This window comes from Ochotona curzoniae, unplaced genomic scaffold (genome assembly GCF_017591425.1).
Source record: "Ochotona curzoniae isolate NIBS_2020 unplaced genomic scaffold, NIBS_Ocur_1.0 contig_3819, whole genome shotgun sequence".
Taxonomy (NCBI): Eukaryota; Metazoa; Chordata; class Mammalia; order Lagomorpha; family Ochotonidae; genus Ochotona; species Ochotona curzoniae.
Genome location: NW_024466004.1, coordinates 52,883,736 through 52,897,315, shown reverse-complemented (window position 1 = coordinate 52,897,315; position 13,580 = coordinate 52,883,736).

The window sequence follows — 13,580 nt, the reverse complement described above, 5'->3', positions numbered from 1 at the left end:
AGACAGGAGCTCTGAGGCCATTTCCTCAAGCTTTTAGCATTCCTATGTGGCAGGTTGAGTCACAGCAGTCTTTATTAAATGATGCATAATTCAGTGATAAATTGGTTTAGCTCTGCCTGTTACAAGTCAGGTCTGAGGTTTTACAGGGGTCAGTGTAGAGGCACTGTGGCTGTTTCATGTCATTAGTTTTCAGTCAGTTGCAATGTGTAACCAGTCTAGCACATGTCTTTCATTAGTGGCCACAATGCACGCTTTGTGTGTGAACATCCTTAGATGGTAAAAGCCAATTTAGAGCATTCTCACCTTCCTTTTATGCCACTGGATTCCATCAGACCCACATGTGTGTGGAGCTAAAGGCTTTCTTGGTGGGGTCAGGCTCATTTCCCATTTACACTGCATCCTGCCCAGCTGATCCAGGCTCAGTACGGCCTCTCTGAAGTTAATGGGTGTTGAGCACTGAATATGGCCATAGTGTTACCTTGCCAAACTTCCTCCTCTCTAGAGTTCAGAAAGTTCTTGTAATCCCACTTCCTTTATAAAGCTTTCTTTTCCTAAGTGGAAGACAGTGAGTTATTTCTAACCATTAACTCAAAATATAAAATCCAGACTTTAGTTTTCTACCAACATCGCTTGCCCGCCCCCTACTGATCCAAATACTACTAACAATGTAATTAGCATTCAGTAAAGGTTCTGTGGGTAAGCAGTTACCTAAATGTTAGTTCCCTCTAGGCACTTGCATTAACAGTTATGACAAAGCTTAGACTTTTAAACTAATTTTGTAGACTGCTGCAAGTAATAATGAACACATGGGGATTTTATAAAACAGATGAAGATCATGATTTCTGTCTTATTCATTGCTGCCACCTTTCTTAGAATTGTCTTTTCAGTTTAGATTTTTTTGGACGGGGGGGTGGCGTAGAGAGTAGTGTAGCTGTGATAGGGAACTCTGTGAGAATGTGGTTTTGAATTTGGATCAACAGGATTCACCTCTGGGCTCTGTCAATTCTTACATAAGGGATATTACTATGTGATTATTAAGGCTCTGGAAAAATGAGCATCATATTACTTCTTTCTTGATTTTTCTATTTTGTTGAGATACTAAATGTAGATATGTCAGGGAAGTGTTTAGCATACAGTTGATTCATTCATTGAGTGTTTTAAAAACCTACTATGTGCCAGGAAATGCTCTATGCACAGAAGAGGAAAGATAACAACAACGTATAATTCCTTAAGGATGATAAAGATGTAAGTACCAAACAAGTGCACTATAATGTACGTTAGGATAAGTGATACACAGAGAAGCAGAGTAAGGAGTGTATGTGTGGGCAGCACAGTTAGAATGCCATAGGATAGTCAAAATTGGCTTCTCTAGGGAAAGAGCATTTTGAGAAAGACTTAGGCGACTGGTATTTGAGTGACAGGAAATAGCCAATGGAAGGAGAATGCTTGGCCAGTGTGTTGGGACAGGAGCAGTAGCAGATGAAGTAACGGGGTCTTATTCTCTTGGCCTCCTTATGCCTTTGTGAGGACATTAAGTTTCATGTGACATGGAGACATGTTAGAGAATTCCACCAGGAAGTGAAGTGACTTGATACATTGGTTTCTCCTGGAAGTAGACTCCTGAGGCATATAGTTGCACATGGTAGATCTATTATGGAAATATTTTCTAGAGCAACTCTTCTGAAATAGTGAAGAAAGTAAGATGGGACAGAACGCTTAATGTGATGCAGGCACAACAAAGGCCCCAGCCAATTCTGAGGGAGTTCCAGAGCCGGCAAAGCCCTTCAGACTAGTCCCAGATTAGCTGAGGTAAAAGAATGCATGTTTTGTTCTTTTACATTGACCAGTCTTTGTTCATATCTCAGAGTGAGGGCAAACACTTCAGGAGGCAGCTCTCTTTGGCTAAAGCAAATTCCCAGAGGGGGATTCACATGTAGTTCATTGGCAGCCAATGTTCCCCGTTGCTAAGGGTAGTCATTTCCTGAGTCCTAATTGGGAGAGCTGAATAAGGCAACACCATATCCAAATCACTTAGATTTTTACTAAGGCCTCCCTGGCTGCAGAGAATAAGCCAAGCAGGAAAGAATAAAAAGGAAGATGACCAGTTAGTAAACTATTGCAGCAGTCCAGACAAATACTGTTGGGCACTTGGGCCAGCAAGGTGGTCTGGAGGACATGAGAAGATGTGTGGTTATGGATACATTCTGCAGGTTTACTGGCAGGTTGGTGGTAGGATGTGAAAGTAGAAAGGATCGAGGAAAATTCCAAGAGTTCTGTCCTGAACAACTGTGAGGATAAAATTGTCATTGAAGGGTGTGGCAAATAGTGTGAAAGAGGCAGGGTTGGGTGAGGGGGCGTGAAGAGCTCAGTTTTAGACATGTTGAGTCAGATTTGTCTGTTAGACGTCTGAGTGGGTGTGTTCGTAGGCAGGTGATTTATGAATCTGACCAGAAAGATATTTCTGGAATCCTTGGTGTACACATGATATTTAAGTCCAAGAAACTGGATGATGTTTCCAAATGCAGTGAAAATAGAAGACACTCTTAGGATGTTCTCTAAGGTTCCTCTTACTGTGGCCATCTTTATGATTAGTAATGAGCTATTTCCTTAGGAAAAGAAGACCTTTCCACTAGCAAGTTGTGGTAAGACAGAGTTAACAGTCTAGCAAACTCTTCATCTCCTGATCCCCACAACCTTTGAATCGATTATTTTCTCTGGAAAGAGGGCTCTTGTGAATGCAGGTTAAGAATCGTAAAAATGGGAATATTATTCTAGATAATTAATGTATTGAAAAAGATTTTGAGAGAAAGGCAGGTGGACCAATACCAGAATAAATGTGATGATAGGAGCAGAGAAAGTGATGCACTTTGAAGATGGAGAAAGGTGCCACAAGACAAGGAAGACAGGCAACTTCTACAAGCTGGGAAAGGCCAGGTTTGTAAAAGGAGTGCATTTTTTCCACCCCTTGATTTTAGCTTAAAAACTCATCTTGGACTCCTGTACTCCAGAACTGTAAGCTAATAAATTTGTTTCTCTTATGCCATAAATCATTATAGCAGTACTGGGTGGATATTGTGTTAAATGTAAGCTTACATTGTTTTGTAAGGTTAAATTTTGTGATGAACAACCAGGTATAGGTAATTTTAACAGATCTAAAATATTAATGTTTGCCTATAAATAAAAATTTATTTCATTGTTCTTTCTGTCTCTCATATTTCAGGTAAGTTCCTTCCTTTCTTCCTTTCATCTGTCCATCCATCCATCCATCCAGCCAGCCATTCATCCATCCATCTGTGTATCTTTCCAGCTAGTTAATTTTATATCTGTTAAACTAAAAGAACTTAATAATAGCTATAAGTTCCTAAGTCTACTAGTTTGATTTTTACTACTCTTTGCATATAAGGCTTACCCAAATTGGCTAAAGGCTACTATCTCCCTTTTAGGTAGATCATCTCATTGTACAATTGGGGGTACAATGGATAAACAATAACATCTACAAACAGTGCAATTCTATCATTTTTTGTCTTTCTGTTCTTTGTGTTTCTTATAATATTGTATTTCTGTGAGAATTTGCTCCAGGAGGTAGCTAGTCAACTCCTGTCTGCTAATTTTCATCATACTAAAAAGAATAATATGAAATCCACAAAAATACTTAACTTGAAATTTAACATAATGAGATTTAGCTCTATGATGGGGAATTTTTTTGCTTGGTGATTAGAAGAATAGAATTGAATGTCACTTTTTTTTCTCTCTTCAAATAGTCCTCTTTTTTTAAAGACAGCATCTGAATTGGCAACTGTGATTCCTTACCCACTAAGAGAATGGGGATTTTTGTGTTCTAAGACATTCAGAATATCAAATCCAATGGACCAATGTGGTGGGCAAGAATATGAGTAGCTGTAAAACAGAACCAATTTTATTACTGACTTTGCAATGCCATCACTTGACCAAGTTACTTTTCTTTTATATAGTGCTCAGTTTCTTCGTGTATAAAATGGGAACAAGAATATTTTCTGTGTAGGATTTTTTTCTAATATTTATTTTTTATTAGAAAGACACATATACAGAGGAAAGGAGAGACAGAAAGAAAGATCTTGTGTCTGCTGGTTCACTCCCAAACTGGCCACAATGACCAGAGATGAGCTGATCTGAAGCCAGGAGCCAGGAACTTCTTTTGGGTCTCCCACATAGGTGCAGGATCCCAAGACTTTGGGCCGTCCTCTACTGCCTTCCTAGGCCTCAAGGAGGGAGTTGAAAGGGAAGTGGAGCTGCTGGGATATGAACCAGCTCCCATGAGGTATCCCGGAGTGTGCAAGGCAAGGATTTAGCCTCTAGGCTATCATGCAGGGCCAGGAGTTTTCCTCATAGATTAAAAGCAAGGTATGTGCAATTCCAATTCCTGTAACTTAATAAGTAGTCAAGAAACAGTGGATCCAATGATAGTTATCACTATTTTTCCAAAGCAGTTGAATTATGTAGGGGAGTCTCAACATCTGTCTGAGAATCTTTCCCATTTATGCTCCTTGTGCTCTGTTATTTTAATAATCCATTTATCAAGTTATGAGTATTCTGCTGCCAAAACAATTTATAAGCCAATTAACCCGGGTGGCCAGACACTTTCAGCAGTATAACATTGGCACGCGTGTCACAGACAGTGTGCAGGAAGAACAGTTCATTGCCTCAAGAGGTCCATTATTCACCTGCTCCTCTACCATAAAGCGTGCTCTGTCCGTGAAACATCCTTTGGTTATATTTTTATTTTACAGCACCTTGCCTCGGCCATTTTGCAAAATAGTGATGGTTCCCTTATCAGCTCATCTTCTGCCAGTCGGTAATTTATTGAATAGGTTCTCTTGGCATCATTATACAGTACAGGGTAGGTGAGGCGTTATCTGTAGTAACAGCGTAACCATGGAGCAGCAGAAAGGATTTAAAGCACCCGTGGCTTACATTGGTGAAATGGATGCTAAGCAGTATGTGCTGTTTCCTGGAAGTTAAATTACCTGGAACCACATTCAAATTGTTCCCAGAAGGAAATGCGCATCTGAATTTGTGTTGAATTCTGAATATTGTTTTGTTTTTGGAAGTCTGGCTGGTATGCCTGTTTAAGACTGTGCTTTGTTCAGGATTTTGAGATGAAACTTTATAGAAATGGAACGTTGTGTAACAGTCGTGTGTGTATAGCACCATGGGAGGAGGGCATGCAATTCTGACTCTTCAGCAGCATGGGAGGGTGCATCCAAGCCTATAACATTGTTCTGCTTCCATTCTTATTTTCATACTGAGAATATTGTTATCAAGACTTCTTAATGAAACATCTTAAATTTTTATGCCACTTTTCTTTTATTTTCTTCTCCACTTGAAAGTTTTAAAGTCCATTAAGAAGATGGTGAACATTTAAAAATAATCATTCTGACCATTGTCCAAGATTAAGTTCAAATCAATATTTTAAAAACCTGCAGTTTCTTCTGTCCTCAGGTTGGAGGGGGTCAATGGAAATTGTAGGGAGAGAAGGAAAGCCTGATGTTGTTGAGTGTGTGTAGAAACTGTTGCTTATCCAAATTCCTGCATCTTCTCATTTCAGAGGGCAGTTTAAAAACCTGGATTGCGTATGATGAACTTAGTTTTATGTGCTGCCTCTACTTTTCTCCACTTACCTTTTAAGTAAACTTACTGTGAGCATGAGAAAATTGGATGTAATTTTTCTACCTATGTTTAAATTACTTGAACCACTTCAGTAAATTTTTACGTTGCAGGGACCATGTTGGCCACTGCCATAGCTGATGAAAGCCATTTGACTTCCAAATATTTTCACTTTCCAGTGGTGTCTCCTGCATAGTATATAAATCATCCTTAAGCCAATTTTAGTGATTAATTTATCTTACTGGTATTCTTAGTCCTCTCTTCACCCTGCCCTTACCCACTTCCATGCCCTTCTTCCAGGTTTCTAAACACAGACATTCAAAAACAGCCGATCAAACCCGTTACTTATATCTTGTCCTTTCTTTGGGGACTGATTAGCTCTCCATAGCTAACCTTTGCTCTGTGATCACATTTAACAGAGCAATAGATTCATGAATTATGATGGTGCAATTCAAACAGCTATGTCTCACAGTCAGAGCAAAGGATCGTGACTTCAGGTACTTGCCAGGGTTTAGTTATGAATTACACAGCATCACACATACATTTGGAAGGTTGTAGTGCAACTGAAGTGAGTAATATGAAGCCAGGTTTCCTGAGGGGCCAGGAATCATGGCTGAATGGATTGAATTTCCTGCCCTTCACAGAAGTGGTGACTTCCTTCTGAACATCAAGGTGCCTGATTCTCTTGGTTGAAACAAATTTCATGGAACTGGGAGTTTGGGGAAATAATAAATTATTTCTTTATGCTGCAGAGGCTTGACTGAATGTTCAGCAATGTTGGAATTCATAACTTGTGTGGATAGGTTTTAAGAGTTTTATTTCAGTTTTGAATTAATTATGCATGAAACTTGCAGTCAGGGTGTAAATAATTCACTTTGGATCATTTCTTAATTATTTGAAACATACACTGGCTCAAGAGTTTCAATCATTTAGTTCACCATTTTTTCCTGATTTTTTTCTTCTGATAGCGTTAAAACATTCCTAAATATGCTCAAGCATATGTGCTCATATAAATACAAAGGTTCACATAGATGAAAGTATCATACATTATTTCCTATCTCAAAAAAGGCTGAAAATTTAAGGAGCAGGACAACCTTGTCATGAATTCTGTTTTCTGGTGAGATAAACAATGACTCTTAATTAAAAGCTAACAATTTTAATTAAGATGATTCTTCAGTAATTATCCCACTTGTCTGCTTCACTGGATTTAATGAAAAAGATTGATTAGGTGTAAAACTAGTAGCATAATTAAACATTTGGGGTTGCACTGGCCACTGAGGTGAAAGTAATGTGATTAACTCTAAAGCACATTCCTTAACAAAGGGTTGTAGACGGCCAGATTTTGAAAGCCTCTTTTATGTGAGGAACTTCAATGTCTTCAATGTCTTCAGTTTGCTGTTGAATCGAGGCTTACATCTATTCTTGTGATCAGCTCCTTGCCAGCTGTATCAGTTTCAGATACTGGCTTTCAATTTGTTGATGGTTTACCTTGCTGTGCAGAAACTTTTCAGTTTGATAAAATATCATTTGCTAGTTTTCTTTTTGTTTCCTATTCTTTTGCAATGTTATCCAATCCAATTCATTGTTCTGAAATGTTTCCTTTACGTTTTTCCTGGTAGCATTATATTTTACATTTAGGTTTTTAATATAGTTTGAGTTGATTTTTACATGTGATTAGGGAAAGGATACTAGTTTTAATACATACTCAATGTCTCCAGAACCAATTGTTCCTTCATGCAGTGTGTTTCCTTGCACTGTTATCAAAGATAATTTGATTGTAATGTGTTGGATCACTTTCAGGCTCTTTAGTCTGTTCCATGCCTCTACCCATCCATGTATATGGACATACTATGTGGTTCTAATTACTATAGCTTTGTAGTATATTTTACTTTCAAATACTTTTATTTATTTATTTTCATTTTATTTGGGAGGGAGGGAGGAAGAGCGAATGGGACGTAAAGAAAGATGGTGGAAGAGAGATAGAAATAGATGAGAGAGAGAGAAAGAAATATCTGTCCAAGCCGGGGATGGGCCAGGCTGAAGCTAAGAGGCTGCAACCCAATCAACCCAATCAATGTTTTTCATATGGGTGGCAGGAACCCATATATTTGAGCTATCATCTTCTTGGTTGGTGCAGTGGGAAGTTGTATTGGAAGCAAAAGAGCTGGACTTACAACAGATACTCTAATATGAGATGTGAGCACCCCAAGAAGAGTCTTAACTGTTGTACAAAATGCATATAGCATATTTTAAAGTCAGGGAGCACAACACCTTCTGTTTTTCTTTTAGATCAAGATTTACTTGTATATTTAAAATCTTTTATGGTTCTGTACAATTTTAGTAGTGTTTTTTTTTCTGTGCGGAAAATTTAGTTAGTATTTTGATCAATCAAAGCTATAGATCACTTTGACCATCATGGACCTTATAACACTGTTGGCTCTTCGAATCCATGAGCGCAGGATGTTTTACCATTTCTTTATGTCCTCTTCAATTTGTACAATCTGCAGGTTCTCCCCAAGTAGAGAATCAGTTGGAGTTAGATCAGATCCAAGTCATGAGCCTGGAAATCCATCTGATCTTTAACCTGGGGCCCAAGTGTTTGAATTATGTTCTGCTGCTTTCCCAGGTGCATTAGCAAGGAGATGGTTTGAAAGCAGAGTAGCAGGATGGCAGCTTCACAGCTGGATGCTTCACCCATTTTGCCATGCTGGTCTCTCCACATATTTTTTTTTTTAACAATCAGTAAATATAATTTTTAGATTCTCACCAGTTTACCAAAACAGAAATAAGAACCAAAGACAAAAAAATATGGATTTTTAGATGGTGCTGGCTATTTAAAAGCATGGTGAGATTAAATGCAACAGTAGTAAATATATGTTAAAAGTCAAGTAGTAAATATGTTCTAAATCTAGGTAGAGTTTTCTCTCGCTCCTTTAGTAAGCTACTTCCTGGAAATACAGGAAAATTGCACGGAAAACTGCTTCACTTTTTCAATCATGTGATCTTGGCCAATCTCTGATGGCTTAGATTACTTTGTGCTAGAATTGGAGTCAGAGTGAGTTAAGAATGTGTATATAGTGTTGGGAAAGTTGAAAAAAATTTTAAATTAATTAATATAAAAATTAATGTAATATAAACATATTTTATACATTCCTAGAAGGCAATCACATGTTTCTAATCCCTTGCTCTGCCCTCATACCTGTCTCTCTCCCTTCTTTCTTTTAATCAGTTTTTGCAAAGATACTGTTTTAATCCACTCTATATCCACAGGATTAATTTGCTGCTAATTATAATATAAAGTAGAAAGGCCACATTTCCATGGAATACAAACATGGGTTAAAAATCAACACTCACATCCCAAAGTGGCCATTTCATTCCTATATATTCTTTTGTATTCTATATTACAAGAAAACAAGATGTTTATCTTTTCGAGACTGACTTTTTGCTAAGCATAATGGGTGTGAAGATGAACAAATTGAGTGTTATACCAATTAATTCAGTGTATTTTCATAGGCATGTCCTAACTATAACTTGGTTCTCATTGCTCAGTGCTGGCCCACAGAAAAACAAACGTATTGTGACTGGGTGGCAGCAAACCAATTCAGCATGATCCTGCCAATTTGAGGTTAATCACCAATTGTTTCATAGGGTTCTGAGGAAACTGCAGGGACTGTGGATTACCAGAAAACATATATCTATATGATTGAGATGTTAAGATATTCTTGAATATTGAGATTATAAGGATGCATTTAGAGTCAGAGGGACTTAAATTCAAAATTTCTTTCTTTAGTTTAGTGGTAGTATTATCTTGTGAAAGATATGCACGGTTTCTATGTATTATTTAGGACAAGAGCCAGGAACCAGAAATACGATCCAGCTCTTCCATGAGGGTAACAAAGACACTATTGTTTCAGCCATCAGTGCTACCTCTTAAGGTCTAGATAGGTAAGAAGTTGAAATCAAAGTCAGAACTTGGAATTAAAACCAGGCTCTTTGATGTGGGTGTGAATGTCTTGACTGATAGGTTAAACACCTGCTCTTAAGACATTCTTTCTGAGACTGTTTTCAAATAAAATAATCTATTAGAAAATATGACATATGAATAGCAATCAAACAACATATTTGTTTGCCAACGTAGTGAATATCCAATATATATATAAAAAAACTGTCCAAAAATAGAAATTGAAATTTGAAGAAGATGTATTTATGCCTTCATGAAAGCTTCGGTTGACAAGTAAATAAGCAACAGAAAATTTCTTTTTAGTATAATAAATGATTTGCCTTAAAAAAAAGACAAGACATACTTTCTGGAGAAATTGATGTTTGATTTGCAGCATGAAGGACAGACACCAGCTGAGGGGTTCAAGGGAACAAGAGCATCCCGGGTAGAGGAACCTGTTTGAATGAGGGCTTGGAGGTTTGTGTGTATGAAAGAGACTGGCAGGTTGGAAAATTCTGCTAGAGAAAGAACAGATGCAGGTTTCTTTTGGGGCGGGGGAAGTGGCAGAAGATACAGAAGTGGAAAGGTTTGCACACCTAAATATTACTGTGAAAGTGTTTAGATATCACAAAAGGAATTCAGCCAGTTGCATGCTTTGGTGGGATTTCTATTTTAGAAATATTATTTTGCTAACACTGTGGAAGCCAGACTTGAGGGAGAGTCTAGTCATAGAGGAAAGTTGGAAAAATATCTATTCTACAGAATCATTTTCAACTCTCTGATATATGCCAGTTTATTACATGCTTGCAGAAGAAGTAATCTAAGATGTGACACCTCCTCACAGAGAGCTTATAAAACAATGTGTCATAAATGTAGAGATAGAACATGATCTCTTAGGCTATGTAATAGATATTTCATTTAGTCTGCTGAGGGTAACCCAGGCAAGAACTGATGCATAGCTGAGCTGAAGCAGAGACAATGGGTATGAGGGGAGGGTGGATGGACGGAGAGAGTGAAAGGTATCATTGCAGGGCTTGTTTATAAATGGACCAGGATTTATAAAACTAGTTAGCTGTGTGAGCCTGGGCCAGAGGATGAGGTCTGTTTTCCTCCAGGGCACCCTAGACCGCTCAACTCATGGTATACATAAAGCCACATTAGAATTTTGTAAAGATTTCCCCTACCTTGAACCTGAGAAAGCCACCTGCATGTTTAGGGTCTCCTTGTGTATCACTAGGGAAATATAAAAATGAAGACAGTATTTTTGGTCAGTTTATTGAATCTCACTAGGGAGAAATAATCCTTCCCGATTTTTCTAAAAATGAACAAAAGGTATGACAATCTCAAGTTTATCTTTTCTAGTAAAGTTACTGTGGCCAGCTTATTTACATACTGTTATGATTGTGTATTCAGTGTGATGATGGTGGTTAAGTGACTGTTTATTTGGTCCTAAGGCTTTTAGAAAGACAAAAAGATAGGTGCTATGATTTTAACTCAGTATTTTGGTTCTTAAAGCATTACGTTAGTGGTATTAAAGGGGGGAAAGGCAATCCAGTGCTCACGTTTGCAGGTGAGGTCTCTGAGAATTGGTTGGATTAGGTTGGGTCGTTAGGTTGGCGTTGTGGTTAAGTCTCAGCAGTCTGCTAAGAGATCTAGACAGGAATGCACACTCCCTGTCACTTGCTGTGTGATGCTCTGAGTCAACTCAGGATCCTGTCAACAATAAAACCAGAGGTTGAAGCAGTCCTGCCCACCTGATCTTGGACTGTGAGCTAACTAAACTGTTCTCCTCTCCCTAAGGAGACAGTCACAGGTATCTCAATACAGCAGTGAAAACCCGGCTAACATAACAGATGTGAATGAATTTATAAGAAACTTAGCAAAGAAATAGCTATCACTTATTTATTGAGGTATCAAAGAGTGGCAGTCAGTTTCTTAAGCAAACTGGTCCAGTTTCTTCTTGTGTGTAGTTCTTTGACTTTACTCTAGGTTGCTATTTTATTGGGAAAATTTGATATGGCTATGTTGGATTTTATTAAGGGCAGAACTCTCCTAACCTACAGATATGAGATGAAGGTCGTCTGTGCCAACCACATTGTGTATAGAACACACACACACACACATACACACAAAACCAAGACAAAAGTAATGAGCCAGAAGAGTACATGAGGAAGCTTGGTTATGATGGAGGCCAGTAATCTTTTTTTTTGTTTTTGTTTTTAAGATATATTTTATTTTTATTGGAAAGTCAGATATACAGAGAGGCAGAGAAACAGAGAGGATCTTCTGTCCTTTGATTCACTCCTCAAGTGGCTGCAATGCCTGGAGCTGAGCTGATCCAAAGCCAAGAGCCAGGAGCTTCTTCCGGGTCTCCCGTCAAGTGCAGTGTGCCAAGGCTTTGGGTGATCTTGTGCTTTCCCAGGCCACAGGCAGGGAGCTAGATGGGAAGTAGAGCAGCCAGGACACAAATTGGCACCCATAGGGGATCCTGGGTGGTTCAAGGTGAAGACCTTAGCCACTAGGCTACCACGCTGGGTCATTCAGTAGTCGTTTGAGGGAAAACCATGAGCCACACTCTTTGAATGAGGTTGGAGGCTAACATGGCTACATTTCAGCACATTGGTGGTCAGTAATGTGAACTAACCTACATGAACTGTTTTAAAATGGGTGCTGATTAATTATTTAAAATAAAAAGTATTTATTTCAAAAGTAGGAGGAGAGAAGGGATGAAAGAGATTGAGCAAGCCATAGAGACCTTCTAACATGTCCGTTCTATTTCTCAAGTACCTGTAATAAGCAGAGAGGGACCAGGTTGAAGCTAGGGTCCTGGAACTCAGTCTGGGTCACTAATGCGAGAGACAGGGATTCCTACACTTGAGCCACTCCTGCTGCATCCTGCCTGATGCGTTAGCAGGAAGTTGGAATGTGGAGCTAAGTCCCAAGTGTGGACACTCTGATGTGGGATGCTACTATCTTAATTGCCACACCAAATGCCTGCGCTTTGTTTCAACTTCTGCAACATAGGAGACATAATTTAGGAGACTTACTTGAATTGAAAGAAACATTGAGACCAGAGTATGCTTAATGATTTATCCGTTATTTAGCCAATTACATTTTTGTTAATGTTAAAATGAAAACAAAATTTTGAGTTTTAAAACTTGGTCATTTCACATCACTTATTTTGTAAAATGAAATATTCCAGTTTGTGGCACTCAGTGGTTAATTGTCTTCCATCTGAATGCTTAAACCAGTGGGTTAGCAGTTGGGACGTGACTATTTGAATGGAAGTATTTATTCACATAAAATATGACTTATGTGTGGTTATTAATTATAAGATATTTTACTAATGTGTACATGTATTGAAGCAAATGTAAATCAATGTAGCTGTCATATTAATGTTAATGGATTGCATTTGGCTGTAATGTCTCTTTATTTTCTATTGTCTGAATTCCTTTAAGTAAGACTAGTGTCTTTTGGCTGGATGTATAAAGTAGTTATCCAGTAATTTGGGTACAGATGAGTTACTTTAGCTTGTAAGGCTGCACTTCTTATCATAAAATTTCACTTAAGAGTTTAAGAATTTATATTCAAATTCCTCACATGATTTGTAGCCAAGTTACTGTTACTTGTGTGATTGGAAACTATTATGACACCTATTTATGTATTTTTCCCATCTTACTATTTATTTTTCTTTTCCCTTCATTATTTTACCATTAAATATACTTTAATCAATAACATAGTTTGCTTAAGCATTTTTATGTCTAATAGTTTAAAGTTATAGTCTTTGAGAATTTTGAATAATTCATAACCCATGGTTGCAGTAAACATTATTCATGTTGTTAGTGTAGTTTAAAATATGAATTTATTGAATATTTAAATGTTAATGACCTCCTGTGTGTAACTGCTTGAAAGAGTAGTCTCTGAGAGAAGTTTATAAATGTATTTACTTTCTTTTTCTAAGTGCCATGTACTCCAACCAAAGTAGTCAATAACGTAG